The following is an 18,359-nucleotide window of genomic DNA, read 5'->3' on the forward strand; positions in this document are numbered from 1 at the left end:
GGGGAATTGTTTGGTTCTTTTATCTTCTATTAAGTTCAAAAGAATAAAAATCAATGATGTTTATTTTTTAATTTTTTATCTTTCATAGTTTATTGTCAAGTTGGTTTCTATATAACACCCAATTCTCATCCCAGCAAGTGCCCTCCCCCATGCCCTTCACCCCCCCTTCCCCTCTCCCTTACATCCATCAGCCCTTAGTTCTCATAATTCAAGAGTCTCTCATGGTTTGCCTCCCTCCCTCTCCCCAACTACTTTTTCACCTTCTCCTCCACCATGGTCCTCTGTTAAGTTTCTCCTGTTCCACTTATAAACGAAAACATATATTTCTTTCTCTGCCTGACTTATTTTGCTCAGCATAACACCCTCAAGTTCCATCCACATTGCTATAAATGGCCAGATTTCATTCTTTCTCATTGCCATGAAGTATTCCATTATAGGATAAACCACATCTTCTTGATTCATGAGTTGCATTTTATACACCAATAATGAAGCAATAAAAAGAGAAATCAAGAAAATGATCCCATTCACAATTTCACGAAAAAAATATGAAATACCTAGGCATAAACCTAACCAAAGATATAAAAGATATGACGAAAACTAGTAAACTCATGAAGGAAATTGAAGACACAAAGAAATGGAAAATATTCCATGCTAATGGATCAGAAGAATAAATATTGTTAAAATGTCATTACTACCCAAAGCAATCTACACATTCAGTGCAGTCCCAATCAAAATTGCACCAGCATTCTTCTCAAAACTAGAACAAACTATCCTAAAATGTGTATGGAACCACAAAAGACCCCAAATAGCCAAAGGAATATTGAAGAAGAAAACCAAAACTGGAGGCATCACTATCCCAGACTTTAGCCTCTACTACAAAGCTGTCATCATCAAGACAGTATGGTATTGGCATAAAAACAGACACATAGAACAATGGAATAGAATAGAGAACTCAGAATTGGACCCACAAATGTATGGCCAACTAATCTTTGACAAAGAAGGGAAGAGTATCCAATGGAAAAAAGACCGCCTCTTTAACAGATGGTGCTGGGACAACTGAACCGCAATGTGCAAAAGAATGAAACTAGATCACTTTCTTACACCATACACAAAAATAAACTCAAAATGGATGAAGGACCTGATTGTGAGACAGGAAACTACAAAAACTCTAGAGGAGATGGCAGGAAATAACCTTTTTGATGCCAGCCACAGCAACTTCTTACTTGACACATCTCCAAAGGCAAGGGAATCAAAAGCAAAAATGAACTATTGGGACGTGCACTGCAAAGGAAACAACAAAACTGAAAGGCAACCGACGGAATGGGAAAAGATAGTTGCAAATGACATATCAGATAAAGGGCTAGTATCCAGAATATATAAGGAACTCCCCCAACTCCACACCTGAAAAACAAATAATCCAGTGAAGAAATGGGCAGAAGACATGAACAGACACTTCGCCAAAGAGGACATCCAGAGAGCCAAGTGGCACATGAAACGATGCTTAGCATCCCTCCTCATCAGGGAAATACAAATGAAAACCACACTGATACCACCTCACGCCAGTCAGAGTGACTAAAATGAGCAAATCCGGAGACTCTAGATTTGTGAAGAAGTGAACCCTTCTTCACTGTTGGTGGGAATGTAAACTGGTGCAGCCCCTCTGGAAAACAGTGTGGAGGTTCCTCAAAAAATTAACAATAGAACTCCCCTAGGACCCAGCAATAGCACTGCTAGGAATTACCCAAGGGATACAGGAGTGTGGATGCATAGAGGCACATGTACTCTAATGTTCATAGCAGCACTTTCAACAATAGCCAAATCATGGAAAGAGCTTAAATGTTCATCAACTGACAAATGGATCAATTGTTTGGTTCTTAATATTATCACCTAATTGGAACACAGGTGGCTTTCTTGTTTAGTTTTTTTTATCTTGTACTTTCTACCCCCCTCCCAAACAGTTAGATTTTTATAGTAGCCCCAAAGATTCTGTTTTAAAGGAGGCTAAACTGGGTAGGGGCAATATTGGGGACTGAGGGTCTGTTTTGTGGCATAGATCAGGTCAGAGGGATGAAGCTTTGTAGAGCTGCAGCAAGATCTCTTCTCAGAGGTAGTTCCAGGTTCCTCTGCAGTTTCCTGCTCCTGGTGGTGCTCTGCATCCTTTCCTGTTCCTTGAGCATGGCACAGGCATCCCAGGCCACCAGGAGGCTGTACCAGCCCTCCCCCCCGCCGCCCCACAGGGCTGCTGCTTTCCCCCCATCCACTCCTCATACCTGCATCAATTGCTGGCCAAGCATTTTCCTCACCCACTGGGCCTTGCTTTTGGTAGCTCCCATACTGAAGATGAGGAGTGAGCAGAGAGGGTTGGGGAAGGGCAAGAGTTCCCAGGGATTCTCCAGGGGTGACTTCATAAGTGGCCTTGTTTCAGTCTCTGCAGGTCCCAACTCCTTAATATCCTCTGTTCACTTAGAAGCCATCGATAACTGGAGTGTCGGTGATGCAATATAGCAGTGTGCTCTTGGAAAGGCCCAGGTGGTGGGCCTGGCCTAGCACCCAGGTCCACCTGGGGTCAGAAGCCAGGCACTTCGCAGCCGGAACTTCTGCTATAGGGCACATAGTTGCTGCTGCAGCTGCTGCACAGGTCATCTGACCACTTGTGCTCGGTGAAATGGTGCAGGGCTAGCTCCCCAGCTCTTGCTGCTGGGTCATTGGGCGTGGACTCCTGTTGCACTCTCATGAATACCCTGTATGCAGTCACTGCAGCTGGTGGAGCCTTCACACACAACAGTGCAGTGTGCTCCCCAGGCCCCAACTCCAGCTGCTGAGCTTCTTTTGGTACTAAATACAGATGGCTTTGGTCTTGCCTTATTTCATAACCTAGCTATATCACATAGAGATGAATGATCTTCTTTGAAAGGTGTTTGGTTGGTTTTTTAATCTAGGGTCATACATTCTGAACAAAATACCAACTAAAAGAGCAGATTTTTTAAGGGTTGTTGTCAATGATTGAACTGTAATTTGTTCTGTAGATCAAGGGTAATAATCTAGGAATTAATTAGTTCTTTTAACCAGAGCATAAGATTGCCACTCCCAGTTAATATTGAGGTAAACTTGATTTTCTTCTTAGAAAACATTAATTAAAAGGTGTGTTTCCCCCACCTCAAGTATGACTTTTATTTAAACTTATCAGTAACAAATATTGAATACATCTGGTTGTTTACTATGTGACTTATAACTGTTCGCTCAGGATAATCTATATATCCAGTTCTACTTAGTTTGAATAAATGCTTTTTGTAATGAGTATTCATGATCAGAAATGGATTCAATGAACTCTGGGAAAATTACCTCTAAGTCTTTTGTGCTTTCTGCATCATTTAGATGTTGCTGATCTATTCCCTATAGAGGGAAAAAATGGTAGCATTTTGGGATGATTTCTCATGAGTTAAGATTTTTAAAAGAATTTTTAGTATCCTCTAAATTTATTTCAAGTATAATTAAGTATAAGAAAATATGATTAGCCAAGAGAAAATTAAAGCAAAAATTATCCTTGATTTTTGGACCTGATGATCAAAAATAGGAGCAAGAAGGGTACAGGAGCCCTAGAGATTTTTTTCTGACAAAAGTATTCCTGTTCATTCCAGTAGAATAACAAAGGAGATCTCTTCAGTAGGTACTCATGCTCTCAATGATTAATCCTACACAGCAAAAATGTCTATATCTTGAAAAAATATTTTCCCTAGCTTGTAGTGACTTATTAAAACAATGAAAAGAAAAGTATCTCCAAAAAAGAATTTGGATATTCTCCATAAGTTTTTTATATTAAAGTACAATCTCTGTTATTAATTTATATTCATAGTACAGTAAGTATTTTATTTACATATACCTTACCTTAAACTATGCTAGATAGCAAGAATGAATGCATAAAGCAATAAAAAATAGTATGAATCAGCAACAGAAAATCAAGTTTCCTTTGTTCTTTTTGTTCTTGTACATTTAGAATGAAATTTCAGAAGGAGTGATATAGTTTGATCATAGTATAACTTGAACATGAGGAGTTTTTATTTAGACTTATAGGCTCTGTGATACTTATTTGCATATTTTTGTATTTATTTTTAGCAAAATCTAAAGAAATTTGAGGTCAGTATGACATAGTGGAATTATCTTTAATGTTGCATGGATTTTGCTTTAGAATTGAATTTAGACTCTACTGCTGGGTTAGCTGGGTTAGCTGAGGGTGATGTGGCTACTTCTCCAAGCATCAAATTTCCAGTTGTAAAATAGGAACAATAAACTATACTTTGCTGACTTATTGGAGGATCAGATGAAACTATGTAGGTAAACTACTTACCAAAGTACTTAGTAATGTATGAATGTTAGCTACTCTCCTCGCTGTCCTTATAATGTCAACTACAATAGCTTATGGTGTTAGCATATAATGAAGTAACTGTTCATGTAAAGCTACAAAGAAAACCTCACCTCAAACCAAATGCATTCTAATATTTATATATTTTAAATGGAAGCATTTTTACACAGATTTTACTCTAATAAGTTATTAAGAGGAATCTTGATTCCGGTAATAGCCAATACCTTTTCTTAAAATGGACTTCCCAGAACATGGGATAAGCACCAGATTTTTGCAAATTATCTTCCCAGGCTCTGTCAAGATAAGCTTTATTCCTTGTCATTTTGGAAAATGCTGAAGGGCTACAACTTGTTCATAAATATGTTAAAGGAAAGTGTTTTTTGTTACTTTCAAACTTCCACATTTTTTTCCTCAGATATATCTCATAGGTATTTCTATTTCTATCAGTTATTTCAGGTTCTTATGATTTTAGTTCCTATGTGGCAGAAGTCTAGTTCCTATTTTCTTTTGGATAAGTTTCTGTTTAACTATCTAAAGCAGTATTAGCTCACTAAATCTGAACCAGATGATTTTTTTACCCTTGCCAATGATCCTTAAGGATATATTTGAAGGTCTTTCCTTCTAAAGTAAAAAAAAAAAACAAAACAATGCTTGTGTAGATTGCTAAAGTGAGTTGACTCCTTATGAAAAAATAAGATGGTAGTTTGTTTTTCTATAGTTGGAAAGACTTTCACAGTTGTAAATGCAACATTTTCCTCAGTAATTAACTAGAATTTAAAAAATAATTTAGGGAGTCAGCTTAAGTTCAAAGTAAGTTTTAAAGGTATTTTCCCACCAGGATTGTTTTTCCTGATGTGATATATGCTTGAATATTTCGGGGGCCATACATCCCAGTCTCCAATTTGGTGAGAGTTCTGACATTATCTCCAAGGTATAACACTTTTTGCTAAATACTTTTTAATTAAGATGGTATTTCAAATCTGAGCAGCGAGACACTTGGAGAACATTATAATATTTTTCTGCCAGTGTTCTTATGTGGTAGAGGATGAAGAAATTGAAAGCGAGACAGTGGAAGTAAAATAGCAACCAGGTATAGTGAATACACAAAAGACCAACGAAAGAAAGAGAGAGCTGTAACCCTGACATTATATATGTATATACCACACCTTCTTTATCCATTCTTCAGTTACTGGATAGACATTTGGGCTCTTTCCATAATTTAGCTATTGTTGGTAATGCTCCTATAAACATTGGGGTGCTTGCGCCCCTTCAAATCAGCATTTTTGTATCTTTTAGGTAAATACCTAGAAGTGCAATTGCTGAGTTACAGGGTAGTTCTATTTTTTACTTTTTGAAGAAACTTCACACTGTTTTCCAGAGTGGCTAAGCCAGTTTACATTCCTACTGATACAGTGTAGGAGGGTTCCCCCTTCTTCCCATCCTCTCCAACATCTGTTTTTTCTTGTTTGTGAATTAAAGCTATTCTGACAGGTGTGAGGTGGTATCTCATCATGGTTTTGACTTATATTTCCCTGATGATGAGTGATTTAGAGCATCTTGTCTGTTAGCCATTTGGATGTCTTCTTTGTAAAAGTGTCTATTCATGTCTTCTGCCCATTTCTTAATTGGATTATTTGTTTTTTGGGTGTTGACTTTGGTAAGTTCTTTATAGATTTTGGATACTAACACTTTATCTGATATGTCACTTATAAATACGTCATTCTCCCATTCCATAGGTACATTTTAGTTTTGTTGATTGCTTCATTTGCTTTACATAAGCTTTTTATCTTGATGAAGTCCCAATAATTGATGTTTTCTTTTGTTGCCTTTGCTCTGGAGTCATGTCTCGTAAGAAGTTGATACCGCCAATGTCAAAGAGGTCTGCTGTGTTCTCCTGTAGGATTTTGATAGTTTCTGGTCTCACATTTATCTCTTTGATCCATTTTGAATTTATTTTTGTGTATGGTATAACAAAGTGGTCCGGTTCCATTCTTTTGCATGTTGCTATCCAGGTTTCCCAACATATTTGTTGAAGAGACTTTTTTCCATTGGATATTCTTTCCTGCTTTGTTGAAGATGAGTTGACCGTATAGCCGTGGGCCCATTTTTGGGTTTTCTATTCTGTTCCATTGATCTATGTGTCTGTTTTTGTGACAGTACCATACTGTCTCAATGATTACAGCTCTGTAATGAAGTTTGCAATCTGTAATCATGATGCCTCCCACTTTGCTTTTCCTTTTCAGGATTGCTTTTGGCTATTCAAGGTCTTTGGTTGTTCCATACAAATTTTAGGATTTTTTGTTCTAGCTTTGTGAAAAGTGCTGGTGGTATTTTGATAGGGATTGCATTAAATGTGTAGTATTAACTAGTACAGACATTTTAACAATGTTTGTTGTTCCAGTCCATGAGCAGAGAGATTTTTTCCAATTTCTTTGTGTCATCTTCAATTTCTTTTATAAGTGGTCTATAGTTTTCAGAATATAGATCTTTTACCTCTTTTGTTAGGTTTATTCCTAGGTATCTTAGAGTTTTTAGTGTAATTGTAAATGGGATCAATGCTCTGATTTCTTTTTCTGCTGCTTCATTATTGATGTATATAAATTCAACATTTTGTGCACATTGATTCTATATCCTGTGACTTTGCTGAATTTATGTATCAATTATAGCAATTTTTGTTGGAATCTTTTGGGTTTTCCACATAGAGTATCATGTTTTTTCTGAAAATAGTGAAGGTTTGACACCTTCCTTTCTTTTTGTTGCCTGATTGCTGGGGCTAAGACTTCTAGTAGTACTTTACATAGTAATGGTGAGAGTAGACATCCCTGTCTTATCCCTAACTGTAGAGGAAAAGCTCTCAGTTTTTCCCCACTGAGGATAAAATTAGCTGTGGGTCCTTTGTATATGGCCTTTATGATGTTAAGTTATGTTTCCTCTGTCCTTATTGTATTGAGGATTTTTATCAAGAATGGAAGCTGTACTTGGTCAATGCATTTGAAAAGTTCTGATAGATATGATACTATTCCTAATGAAGACTTAACTCCGGCAAAACAAAATATTAAGTCACTTTCATTATAGCCAGAGGGATGTCAATTTAATATTGAAATTAATTATAATGATTAGAAACCCAACCAGTAGAATACTATTAAAAAAGAGATGGAGCATCTTTTTTTTTCTTAAATAGTTTATTGTCAAGTTGGTTTCCATATAACACCCAGTGCTCATCCCAACAAGTGCCCTCCTCCATGCCCATCACACCCCTTCACCTCTCCCCCACCCCCATCAGCCCTCAGTTCTCAGCATTCAAGAGTCTCTCATGGTTTGTCTCCCTTCTTCTCCCTCATGGTCGTCCGTTAGCTTCCTCCTAATCCACCTATATGTGCAACCATGTGGTATCTGTCCTTCTCTGCCTGACTTATTTTGCTCAGCATAACACCCTCTAGTTCCAACCATGTTGCTACAAATGGCCAGATTTCATTCTTTCTCATTGCCATGTAGTATTCCATTGTATAAATATACCACATCTTCTTGATTCATTCTTCAGTTGATGGACACTTAGGCTCTTTCCATGTTTTGGCTATTGTTGAGAGTGCTGCTATGAACATTGGGGTACATGTGCCCCTGTGCATTCAGCCCTCCTGTATCCCTTGGGTACATTCCTAGCAGTGCTATTGTTGGGTCATAAGGGAGTTCTAGTGTTAATTTTTTGAGGAATTTCCACACTGTTTTCCAGAGGGGCTGCACCAGTTTACATTCCCACCAACAGTGAAGGAGGGTGCCTGTTTCTCCACATACTTGCCAGCATCTAGAATCTCCAATTTGTTCATTTTAGCCACTTTGAGTGGTGTAGTTGGTATCTCAGTGTGGTTTTGATTTGTATTTCCCTGATGAGGAGGGATGCTGAGCATCGTTTCATGTGCCAGTTGGCTCTCTGGATGTCCTCTTTGGTGAAGTGTCTGTTCATGTCTTCTGCCCATTTCTTCACGGGATTATTTGTTTTTTCAGGTGTGGAGTTGGGGGAGTTCCTTATATATTCTGAATACTAGCCCTTTATCTGATATGTCATTTGCAACTATCTTTTCCCATTCCATTGGTTGTCTGTTAGCTTTATTGATTGTTTCCTTTGCCATACAGAAGCTTTTTATCTTGATGAGGTCCCAGTAGTTCATTTCTGCTCTTGATTCCCTCGCCTTTGTGGATGTGTCAAGTAAGAAATTGCTGCGGTTAAGGTCAAGGAGTTTGTTTCCTGCTTTCTCCTCTAGGGTTTTGATGGTTTCCTGTCTCACATTCAGGTCCTTTATCCATTTTGAGTTTATTTTCGTGTGTGGTGTGAGAAAATGATCTAGTTTCATTCTTCTGCATGTTGTTGTCTAGTTCTCCCAGCACCATCTGTTAAAGAGGCGGTCTTTTTTCCATAGGAAATTCTTTCCTCCTTTGTCAAAGATTAGTTGGCCATACATTTGTGGGTCCAGTTCTGAGTTCTCTATTCTATTCCATTGGTTTATGTTTCTCTTTTTGTGCCAATACCATACTGTCTTGATGATGACAGCTTTGTAGTAGAGGCTAAAGTCTGGGATGGTGATGCCTCCAGTTTTGGTTTTCTTCTTCAATATTCCTTTGGCTATTCGGGGTCTTTTGTGGTTCCATACAAATTTTAGGATAGTTTGTTCTAGTTTTGAGAAGAATGCTGGTGCAGTTTTTATTGGGACTGCATTGAATGTGTAGATTGCTTTGGGTAGTAATGACATTTTAGCTATATTTATTCTTCCGACCCATGAGCATGGAATGTTTTTCCATTTCTTTGTGTCTTCTTCAATTTCCTTCATAAGTTTTCTATAGTTTTCATCATACAGATCTCTTATATCTTTGGTTAGGTTTATTCCTAGGTATTTTATTTTATATTTTATTTTATTTTAATTTAATTTAATTTTATTTTATATTTTATTTTTGTTCAGTGGTGAATGGGATCATTTCCAGAAAATTGATTTCTCTTTCTGTTGCTTCATTATTGGTGTGTAATGGTTATATACATTTGGTATATACAATTGGTGTATAAAAATGCAATTGATTTCTGTACATTGTTTTGTATCCTGCAACTTTGCTGAATTCTTGGATCGCTTCTGGTAGGCTTCTTGTGGAGTCTGTCAGGTTTTCTATGTAGAGTATCATGTCATCTGTGAAAAGTGAGAGTTTGACTTCTTCTTTGCCGATTTTGATGGCTTTTATTTCCTTTTGTTGTCTGATGGCTGTTGTCTGATGGACTTCCAGCACTATGTTAAACAGCAGTGGTGAGAGTGGACATCCTTGTCGTGTTCCTGATCTCAGGGGGAAAGCTCTCAGTTTTTCCCCGTTGAGGATGATGTTAGGTGAAGGCCTTTATGATGTTTAAATAAGTTCCTTCTGTCCTGACTTTCTCGAGGGTCTTTATTAAGAAGGGATGCTGTATTTTATCAAATGCTTTTTCTGCATCTATCGACAGGATCATATGGTTTTTATTTTTTCTTTTGTTAATGTGATGTATCACTTTGATTGACTTACGAATATTGAACCAGTCCTGTAACCAGGAATGAATCCCACTTGATCATAGTGGATAATTCTTTTTATGTGTTGTTGGATTCGATTTGCAAGTATCTTTTGAGGATTTTTGCGTCTGTATTCATCAAGGATATTGGCCTGTAGTTCTCTTTTTTTGCTGGGTCTCTGTCTGGCATGGGAATCAAAGTGATGCTGGCTTCATAAAATGAGTCTGGAAGTTTTCCTTCGATTTCTGTTTTATGGAATAGCTTGAGAAGAATGGGTATTAATTCTGTTTTAAAGGTCTGCTAGAATTCCCCAGGGAAGCCATCTGGCCCAGGCCTCTTCTTTGTTGAGAGGTTTTTGATAACTGATTCGATTTCTTCACTAATTATGAGTCTCTTCAAGTGTTCTATCTCTTCCCGTGTTGAGAAGGGCAGGGTTGGTTGTAATAAGTATATTTTCATTCATGATTTTGTCTATTTGCGTGCTCTCTTTCCTTTTTGAGAAGCCTGGCTAGAGTTTTGTCAGTTTTGTTTATTTTTTCAAAAAACCAACTCTTGGTTTCATTGACCTTTTCAACTGTTTTTTTGGTTTCTATATTGTTTATTTCTGCCCTGAGTTTTATTATTTCTCTTCTCCTACTGGGTTTGGGGTGTTCCTGTTGCTCTCCCTCTAGTTCCTTTAGGTGTGCTGTTAGATTTTGTATCTGTGCTTTTTCTAATTTTTTGAAATAGGCCTGGAGTGCAGTGTACTTTCCTCTTAGGACTGCGTTTGCCTCATTCCATAGAATTTAGATTGTTGTATTTTCATTTTCATTTGTTTCCATATATTTTTAAATTTCTTCTCTAATTGCCTGATTGGCCCATTTGTTCTTTACTAGGGTGTTCTTTAACCTCCATGTTTTTGGGAGGTTTCTAGACTTTTTCTTGTGATTGATTTCAAGTTTCATAGCGTTGTGATCTGAAAGTGTGCATCGTATGATTTCAATTCTTTTGTATTTTTTGAGGCTACTTTATGACCCAGTATGTGATATATCTTAGAAACCGTACCATGTGCACTTGGGAAGAAAGTGAATTCCATAGCTTCAGGATGTAGAGTTCTAAATATGTCTGTCAAATCCATCTGGTCCAATGTGTCATTCAAGTCCATTGTTTCTTTAGTGATTTTCTGTCTAGTTGATCTATCCCTTGCTGTAAGTGGAGTATTAAAGTCCCCCGCGTTTAGCACATTCTTATCCATAAGATTGTTCCTGTTTGTGATTAATTGTTTCATCTATTTAGGTGCTCCCATATTCAGTGTATAGACATTTATAGTTGTTAGCTCTTCCTGATGGATAGACCCTGTAATTAATATAAAATGTCCTTCTTTTCCCTTGTTACTGTGTTTACTTTAAAGTCCAGTTTTTCTGATATAAGTGTAGCTACTCCAGCTTTCTTTTGGCTGTCAGTAGCATGATATATATTTCTCCATCCCCTTACTTTGAATCTGAGGGTGTCCTCCAGTCTAAAATGAGTTTCTTATAGACAGTAAGTAGAATTATTTTGTTTTTTTAAAATCTATTCTGCTACCCTATGTCTTTTGATTGGGGCATTTAGCTTATTTATATTCAGTGTTATTTTTTGAAAAATACGCGTTTAGAATCATCGTGTCCTTTGTGGGATTCATGCTCGTGGTGTTGTCTCTGGTACCTTATTTTCCTTGCAACATTTTCCTCATAGACTCCCCCTCAGGATTTCATGTAGGGCTGGATTAGTGGTGACAAACTCTTTCAATTTTTGTTTATTTGGAAAAACTTTTATCTTTCCTTCTATTCTGTATGACAGACTTGCTGGATAGAGGATTCTTGGCTGCATATTTTTTCTGTTCATCACATTGAAGATTTCTTGCCATTCCTTTCTTGCCATTCCTTTCTGGCCTGCCAAGTTTCAGTAGATAGGTCTGTCACCACTCTGATCGGTTTCCCTTTGTTGTTAGGGCTCTTTTATCCCTAGATGCTTTCAAAATTGTCTCGTTTGTCCTTCTATTTTGCCAGTTTCACTATGACATGTCAAGCAGAAGTTCGATTCAAGTTATGTCTGAGGGGAGTTCTCTGTACCTCTTGGATTTCAATGTCTATTTCCTTCCCCAGATTGGGGAAGTTCTCTGCTATAATTTGTTCAATGACTCCTTCAGCACCTCTCCCTCTCTCTTCCTCTTCTAGAATTCCTATGATACGGATATTGTTCCATTTGATTGTATCGCTGAGCTCTCGAATTCTCCTTTCGTGTTCCTGGATCAGTTTATCTCTCTTTTTCTCATCTTTTTCTATAATTGTGTCTTCTAATTTACCTACTGTTGGTTGTGGGGAGAAAAATGGAAGTGCCCCAGTGCCTTCTGAACCAAGCATTGCAAATCACTCCTTTGGGTCCGATCTCTCTGTGCTGTGGGTGCAGCCAAGGTGGGCTGTGTTCTATGCCCCATGCCCCACCTCGTTTCCAGGTCCCAGTCTGGGCACTTTATTGATACCACCCAAAACACAGTCCTGCAGGTTGCTGCATCCCTGCTGCTGGGGGTCAAGAGGGGTAGGGGGCTGTGGGGGTTGGGGTGAGTGGCACAGCCTCAGATCTGTCGGGGCAAGCAGTGGCACAGCCTGGGATCTGCAGCCTCAGCACTGCAGGGGGTCAGGCCTGGGGAACACAGCCTCAGGCCTGCAGTGTCCGAGCCACAGGAGATGTTGTCTGGAGTGCAGCAGAACAGTTTTCCTGGAACCCTCTGGGACCTGGGGCACCTAGTTCAAAGTCAGCACCCCAGCTAGAACCAAAAACACTCTCCTTCCAAGCCAAGGTTTTTCTCTTCTCCAGGGGCAGTTCTAATGAGCAGTTTCAACTTGAGATGGAGCATCTTTAATAAGTAAAATTTAAGGATGAACTTATTTAATATGTGTAATAACTGAATGTTCATGAAAGATGGACCTGGACCTGGACCCGAACGTGGTGGATATAAAATCACTTTGTGGGACATGGTAGGGAATAATTAGGTTACTGAGGTACAGGAGATTCTAGAATCATGGAAATTTTGGATGAACTGAAGTGTTTCTTAAATCCTTGAGGTTCATAAGAGGGTTGATTCAGAACTCACACTGAGCAAGAATTTTAAGGGATGAAGCTATGGGCAAGTCAGCCATTTGATGGGAGAGGGGGAGTAGTGGTTGGGTCTGAGAGCTACTATGATAAATGCTGGAAGAATGAACAGGATGATACCCACCTGTGAAGAAATTTGGGAAGGATGATCCTGTATCATAACAGTATTCAACATTCATTCATATTACATCTTAAAGTAACAAAGCTGTTAGGTGCTTTGGGAGTCTGGGAAGAATCAACTTGAAGAAGGCTTGCTGCTGAGAAAAATTCAGTTCTTTTAATTGCATCATTGAGAACTCAATTGGCACTAGTGGTTAAAGGCTTGCATTTAATCTAGTGGTGTGGATTCAGGGATCCTATGGTAAGTAAGTGACCTGAGTTTTAAGGAAACATTGGTGAGGCGGGGAAGTAGAGTGTCCAAATTTTCATCACTTGTGATTCCATTGGGATCTCTAAGAGAGCAGACATATTGAAAATAAATAGTGTGAGCTTTATATATATTGAATGAGATGACCATTTTTTTAAAGAGGACTTTAGTAGACAATCTCAATTCTCAGTTGTTCACTGTCTTATCTCAAACCCTATACTGTAATCATATATAAATACTTATACATGTCTTCATTTTTCTTGTTCTCTCACCACACTAGTAACTGGAAGTTGCTGTATATGTTGCAAAACTCTTTTCCTCTCTTCTTTGTTTCTTAGACCACCAAGAAGACTCCTCTGAGGCAAGCCTTTTATGAATCCTCTTCGACAGTCCCCTTCTTTATGGTCTCTTGATTCTTTGTGCTCCCATCTATGACAGCATCAGACCATACTCTCTTGTTTGAGTAAACTGTGAGTGCTTTTAGATCAGAGGCTGTGCCTTACTTATTGTCTTATTCAAATGATGTTATGTGATTCTGAGCAGATGAGCCCGGTAAATACTTATTGAGTAAATGAATGAAAAAATAAATGAAAGTAAGCAGATCCAAGCACTTTCTGGCATTATGCTTACTCTAAATAGAATTCTATAGCTTTTAACCATGAAACTAAGAATTTTGCAGGTAGAATTCTTTGTGAGTTCAGTTGTGCAAGAATACTTAATGAGCATGGAAAAGATTTCTCCTGACCTCATATAAATTACAAAGTTAGAACAGGTGATTTGACATAAAAAACAGTGCATTACACGTCCAAATAGTTCTATTTGGAGTGTCCTTTTCCTAAGCTAGGTAACTAAGTCTCTGACTTAAAGACCAAGGTGTTAATGTTAGGTTTAGCACCAAAATCTTAGTGAATTTAGACACATCATTTTAATGTTTTATAGCCATGTACGTATTAAAGAGTTAAATTTCTTTTTTTGTAAGCCTCCTCTAAATCATTTGAGAAAGGATATAAATAAATGTAGTACAACTACAATGTCAACATTGTTCTCTAGAGATTGTTAGGGAAATTGCATTTAGCCTAACGATCTAAGTAATAAAATCCTGCCTTTGGTATCTGCTGGGAAAAAAAATCTGATCCACAAATGACCTGAGTTTCACCGAGAATATTTACCCTCCAGAGTGAACCTCAAATCACTATTGGGGTTGGGTTTCCATCTCTTAATGTTTTCTCTTCTCTGGTGCCTCTCTTTTTTTCTCCTGTCATTCACATGGTTATAAGAATGGCTTTTAGGCACCGCAATGTGCTCTTGCCTCATAGTTTCAAGTGACTCAAGAGGGAACTAATAATAAGAAATTGAGTCCAAGAGATTGTATTGTCCAAATACAGCCTAGTGTGTGACTGAATTTGGAATGAATGAGATGTATGCTAGAGAATTATTGACAGTAGTGATGTTCCCTATATAAACTAGGAAACGGAAGAGGCCAGTCTGCACTGAGGAAGAAAAATGAAACAAATGAATAGAGCAAAGAGGAACAGAGACAAAGGACTTGCTGGGTGGTCTGTAGCTCATGAAGAGTTGGTTCATGCTACTCTTGAGGATTTCCCTATATTCCTATAATAAGCCACATATTGTGTGTTCCACCTCAAAGACATTTCTGTTGCTTGCAGCCACAGAGTCTAAATCTCAGACCATCCTTGAACTACTAGTCTCAGAAAAACAATTTGTGCTTTCTGTCAGTGCGGCAGACACAATCAAACACAGTAATAGGCATGTTGAGATTTGAATGCTACAGTCGGGCGCAGTCATTCAGGTTCTCTCTCTCTCCTTCCTTTCCCCCTTCTGTCCTTCTCTTTCCCTCCCTCTCTCTTCCCGAAATTTGTTCTTAGGAAAGAATTGGAAATTCATTCATAGTAAATACACACAACTAATACTTTCTCAGAATCCAGTCTGCCCGTTACTAAGCATTTTTATTTTTAAGGTATTCAAAACCAGATCTAAAGAAATGACAATGGGGTTGCCTGGGAAGCTCGGTTGGTTAGGCCACTGACTCTGTTTCAGCTCAGGTCATAATCTCATGGTTCCTGAGTTTGAGCCCTGCACAGGGCTCTGTGCTTACAGGTCAGAGCCTGCTTGGAATTCTTTCTCTCCTTCTCTCTCTGCCCTCCCTGCTTGTGCTCTCTCTCTCTCTCTCTCTCAAAATAAATAAATAAAAACTTTTTTTAAAAAAGAAAGAACAGTGAAAAAAATTAGGAATTATGAATTGTTTCCTTTCCTCCCTTCTAACCTCCTGCCCTCTACTCTTTGAAAGAGTTGGTAGAGAGAAAACGTTGGGCACTAATTGGCCTTCCATTTTGTCTGAGGACAAAAAAAAAACAAAAAAACAAAACAAAAAAACCTCACAAAACCTTGCAAATTCCAAGTCCCTAACTGACAAAGCAGCATCGATCTCTGTTTCTCCACATCTACGGATGGTAGTCAGGCCATGTGGCATAGTAGTTAAGATGGAATATCGGGGCCAAGTCACGGATCCATTGTTGAAATTCTCCAAGTTACATTTCTGATTCTCTGTATCCTCAGAACAATGAAAATAATTGAATCTACACTTAATGGCTATTGTGATAGCAGATTGAATTGGAAAGACAAGATCACAGGTTGGAGTTGAAAGGGAGCTGAGAAGTCCAGCACGTTTCTCTGTTGAGGAATATGACAATAAGGATAAAACCTTGGTTTAAATGCCTAATAGCTCCTAATGCAGGGTCACTTTCAAGTGATCTTTTCCTAGTGGTGTACCTATGGAACACCAAATTTCTATAAGTTTGGAACTTTGGAGTTCTAAAGTTAATAGTGCCTGTCTTGTTGGGTTTCTTGAGAATCCTTGGGTCAGTGCCTCTTCAACTTTTGTTCCAAGACATGTCTGAAGGCAGAGGAGAGAGAGAAGGCATATGTTAAGAGGATGGAGGATAAAATTTTATCAAAAACAATTTCTTTGAAGTTGTGCCTTGTCTTTAAGAAATCATTCCAATTTTATACTTTTGTCCAAACATATAGCCATATCTGTTTTAGTATGAAAGAGATGTTTTAAATGCTGCATCATTGAATAAAACTGTTCCATGTAGTGTTAAAAATTTCTGTTACTTCTATTTTCTCAGGGCACTACTATGTACTTAAATTTCTCCAAATTGAAAAAAAAAAAGGCATTTGAATGTCATGTTCTCATATGGTGGTTATTGCTGCCACTGTCCTCCACTATAAAGAATGACTCTAATAGTAGTTTTTCTTTACAGAAATAACAGCAGTAAAAGAACAGTTATAAATAGATTTCAAAATACAGGAACCATGTGAACAGCAATGCTAGTGCTATAATCTCCCATCTCTTGAGTCTGGTACTTTGGAAATATCACTGGACTAAATAAGCTATATCCTGGTCCTAATTTAATTCCCATCTATTTTAATATCTTTAATATTCATCTATATTATAAAATCAATACAGGTTTAAAACTGGAAACTAAATTCATTATTTTTGAATCCTAGAGTGAATATGTTGGGTGTTGAAAAGAATGGGTGATACTGGTCCTTGAACTGAACAGAAAAGGAATAAATTTACTTACAAACTCAGCAAATTGCAGTGGGTATGGACACTTAGTTGTTATGAGCTTCTATGCAAGGATTCTTCATTACAGAGAGAGCTGGTGTAGATAGAATATCTTCTTTTAAAGTGCACATCAACCCAAGGGATAAATGGAGCCATGAAATAAGCTTCTAAAGTTCCGGAACGCATAAATTCCCAGTGCTATAACTTAATCTTCTGGATATTCTCCAAATAGCAACCGTGAGCTCCCCTGAGTGAAGTGCTCTTATTTTCTCCCCATGTACATTTAACTCTATTCTTTACTGAATAAAAAAAGAATTTTAAAAAAAGGACTTGGTTTATTGCCTCTAATAAAAGAAATGTAATCTGAATACTAAAGGATATAATCAGATCATCGCATTTCAATTGTGTTATTAACATGGCCATAAAATAAATAAGTTGTGCACTAAAAAAGCCCACCATGCAAGCTCATCTTGTCACTCTGTCCCATCCATCTTTTCTTGCCATTTCCAGTCTGTCAGCATTTTTTTTCTCTGCTCTTTGGGTTGCACCTAGTGATTTTTCACACATCCTTCACTGCTGTCTTGTTACCTTCTAGTTTAATATATAGAGATAGGAAGAATCTGTTGTACCCCATTTATGCTTCTTTAGTTTTTGGACTCTCAATTTGTCACCTGACTACTCTGCCTGCTCCTTTCTAGCTTTGCTCATTAAATCAGGTGCTAATGCATGAAAGTGGATGTTTCTCATATTGATGTTTCTGAACAATTGGTCTTTAAACTCTTTGAACCTTTCAAGGTGAAGTTCATCCCTGATGATAATCTCTAAGAGAAAAATGAAGCAATAACAAATTTTTTTAGCTTCTTAAGTCAAGTTTGAAATCATAAAAAATAAAAATTTCCTTACAAAGTTTTTAAAATAAGTGAGTCAAGAACTTATATGATTGGTAGTTTAATTTTCTCGAGGGAGAGAGTGTGAGTAATCCTTTTTTCTTAGCTTTGGAAGGTTTGTATTTGTCTGGAAGAGTTTAACAAAATCATATTTTACATCATTAAATTTTTGACAAATATTAAACCCAATCCTCAGACATACCAGAACACAATTAATTTGGATTTATAAATCTTTGTTTAATATGTGAAAATGTTACATAAATTTTATTAAAAGAAACATCTATTCAAAAGTTGTCACAGCATTCACTGATGGAAATGACAATCACTCAAGTAAGAACTCTTACTTAATACTCTAAGTTTATGGTATTCAATAAAGATGTCAATATTTTAGAAAAACATATATTTTATATTACTTTTTTTTTTTTAGTGTTTATTTGTTACTGAGAGACAGAACATGAGCATGGGAAGAGCAGAGAGAGCGGGAGACACAGAATCTGAAGCAGGCTTCAGCCTCTGAGCT

Source organism: Hyaena hyaena, unplaced genomic scaffold (genome assembly GCF_003009895.1).
Source record: "Hyaena hyaena isolate Hyena2069 unplaced genomic scaffold, ASM300989v1 scaffold_709, whole genome shotgun sequence".
NCBI classification, from domain to species: Eukaryota; Metazoa; Chordata; class Mammalia; order Carnivora; family Hyaenidae; genus Hyaena; species Hyaena hyaena.